The 3,277-nt window shown below is 38.5% G+C and overlaps 1 pseudogene; it reads left to right on the top strand.

Moving 5' to 3' along the window:
• Nucleotides 1-281: 281 nt before the first annotated feature.
• LOC120770654 lies at nt 282-3,029 on the top strand (annotated as a pseudogene).
• The last annotated feature ends 248 nt before the right edge of the window (nt 3,030-3,277 follow it).

Here is a 3,277-nt window from a genome sequence, read left to right on the forward strand (position 1 = left end):
GCGATCCTTTGTGCCAAATTTCACTTTAATATCTTTATTTATGGCTTTCATCATGATATCTCAATTTTTACTCAAGTTACAGCTTGCACGGACGGACGGACAGACAGACATCCGGATTTCAACTCTACTCGTCACCCTGATCACTTTGGTATATATAACCCTATATCTGACTCTTTTAGTTTTAGGACTTACAAACAACCATTATGTGAACAAAACTACTCTCCTTAGCAACATTGTTGCGAGAGTATAAAAGTCAAACTAATATTATTAAAAACAAAAAATGTACATATATTCTCTTTTCAACATTGTACCGAAAGTACAATAGTAAATTGTTCCGCTGCTCTCTACACCACAAATCTCACACATCGAGAACTTCTCTCTGGTTTAAGCAAGCTAACATTGGTGGCGAATGGTTGGACACTGCCAGCGGTGCCACATTCGGAGTTCGAAATCCGGCAGATATGCAAGTGATCGGCTGTGTGCCCGACATGACTGCAGTCGAAGCGCAAAAAGCGATAGATGACGCCACAAGAGCTTTTTACGCGACCGAATGGAAGTTGATTACAGCACGTGAGCGCTCGCAGTTGCTGAAGGTTTGTCGGCAGAAAATTATATACTTATTATGTGTATAATACATACATATATCTCGTGAAACTTCTAATGGTTTTCTTCACAGAATTGGCACATCTTGATTTCACAGCATTGCGTTGAATTAACATTACCACGGCGGAATGTGGAAAACCATTGACCGAGTCACTATCCGAGGTAGCTTATGGTCAGTCGTTTGTCGAATGGTTTGCCGAGGAAGCACGACGCATTGATGGCCAACTCATCGCCAGTTCTTCACGAAAAAAATTTGGTACACCCCGGTGTTTATTCGACCAGGGTGATTTTTTTTGAAGCGCGGCCGAAGGCCGCCCACGCAAAAAGGAGTTCTACGCGAAAAAAATGTAATGCACCCCAGTGTTGGGCTGACTAGGTTTATATTTTTTATAAGTTGTTGATTCTCGTCGTTGGGGTATAATCTGTTCACTTTATTACAAATGATGTCGATAAGGCAACACTTATTATTTGACAAATTTATTTTTAAAAATGATGTCGATAAGGTAACACTTATCATTTGACAGTTTGAAATTAATTTGTTATTTTTAAATAGCCATAATTCAACAATAATTTAAATGTATAATAAAAGCTATTTTTGCAATATATGATATAAAATAAATGTGTGCAAACGAATTAGTGATGTGTTAGTGTATATAAAATTGAAAAATATAAGTGCAAAATTAATTTTAAGTATAGAAAAAATGTTATTAAAATACTGCAAATTTTAAATTTTAAACGCGAATATCTCTTAAACTATAGGCTTCCTGCGGCTATAACCATATATATCCTTGATCAGGATAATCTCCTCTATCCGACCATATCCTTTTTATCCTTGAAATCCTGGGACGGTATACTAAATTCTTCCCGCTGCGCGAGCCGCTTGGTGTCGCAGCACTCATAACACCATGGAACTTTCCAATGTCCTTAGTCTTATGCAAAGCAGCAGCGGCTTTGGCGGCCGGTAAGTATAAGCCGCAGTGCCGACATGAATTTTGAAAAAATGTATGTTAATTTTTAATAACATCGAACATGCTACAGGCTGCACAGTCGTCGTCAAACCTGATGAAAATACACCACTTACTTGTTTGGCACTCGCCAAACTCTCCCAATTGGCCTGTATACCATCTGGTGTTTTCAACGTGATCACCACGAGGCGAGCTCCTGCCATCGGTGAGCTCTTCTGTCAAAGCCCGCTGGTGTGTGGCATCTCTTTCACCGGCTCCACCGAAGTTGGCAAACTTTTGTTTCGTGAATCAGCTGGCTTGCTAAAAAGTGTTTCGTTAGAACTCGGCGGTAATGCTCCATTCATTGTCTTCGAATCAGCTGACATAGCCGAAGCAGTGAAGGGTGCAATGTTATCGAAATTTCGAAACGGCGGACAAATTTGTGTCCAATTTTCATACCGGCTTTCTTAAAACTCTCTCATACACTCCCAAGTGAATGGCGATCAGAGAATTTTCCTCACTTGCGTGAACTTCTACACATGACTCCATCCTCCGTTGGAAGGACCAAAAGGAGAAGGACCTGGCTTCGCTTGGAATATCCAATTGGCGCCACGTAGCGAAAAGAAGAAACGACTGGCGCGCGGTTGTTAACTCTGATATAATCGCGTAAGCGGTGTCTACGCCAATTAAGAAGAAGAATGTACAAAATTATATTTGAAATGGTCAGCTTTTGCTTTTCGCTGATCGATAGCAGCGCGCACAATTTCTATTGGCCTTGACGACACTGTTCGAACCAAAGCTTTTTTAACAATTTCCAAATTTCTTTAAGGTATTTCACTGACTATATTTCTTCAAGTCTGATCACAAACAGTAGACCATTAAATGCAAAAACGATCAATTGCTTTTTGAACGAACATTCTCGAAATTATAAATTAATAATTTGAGAGGTTTCTCTTCCGTCGCTGTATGAATTGTAAATTCTCCAACATCAGTTATCATAAGATTAAGACAAATAATTGTGCAACTTGTATGTTATAACAGGCGATCCAAGTAGAGTTACTTTTTTCAATAGCCTTTTCACAGATCACGTTGGCATTTCATCACGGAAAAGCTTATACCTGAATAACGTTTACAAATAGTTCCTTTCCTTTTTACATACATTCTGCTATGTATGAAGACTTTCTGAAACAGTTGCAAGCACAAGCTGAAGCTTTGAAAATTGGTCCGGGATACGATAAAAGTGTGGACATTGGTCCACTCATTAATACAGCACAGTTAAAGCGAATTGAGGCATTTATGAAAGATGCACTTTCCAGACATGCAAAGGTAATATGCGGTGGTAAACATTTGCACGAAATCGGTGAACTCTTCTATGCACCCACCATCATTACCGACGTGGACCGTACATCACGTATTTATCGTGAAGAAATCTTCGGTCCAGTTATTACATTGGCAAAGTTCGACACGGAAGACAATAAATAAATAAATAGTATGTAATAACCAAATAAAAGTCAAATTATGACATAACAATTTAAAATTTGAAACCAAAAAAAATAAGTATTTAAAATAATAGCTTAATAAAAAAATTTTTAAACAAGTACTAGTAAGGAAGGGCTAAGTTCGGGTGCAACCGAAGATTTTATACTCTTGCAACTTGCAAGAATCAAAGCCAGGCAAATATTTAAGGGGAAAACGTCACCAGAGGATCGTAGTTTAAGCAATTTTATATA

Source organism: Bactrocera tryoni, chromosome 3 (assembly GCF_016617805.1).
Source record: "Bactrocera tryoni isolate S06 chromosome 3, CSIRO_BtryS06_freeze2, whole genome shotgun sequence".
Classification (NCBI taxonomy): Eukaryota; Metazoa; Arthropoda; class Insecta; order Diptera; family Tephritidae; genus Bactrocera; species Bactrocera tryoni.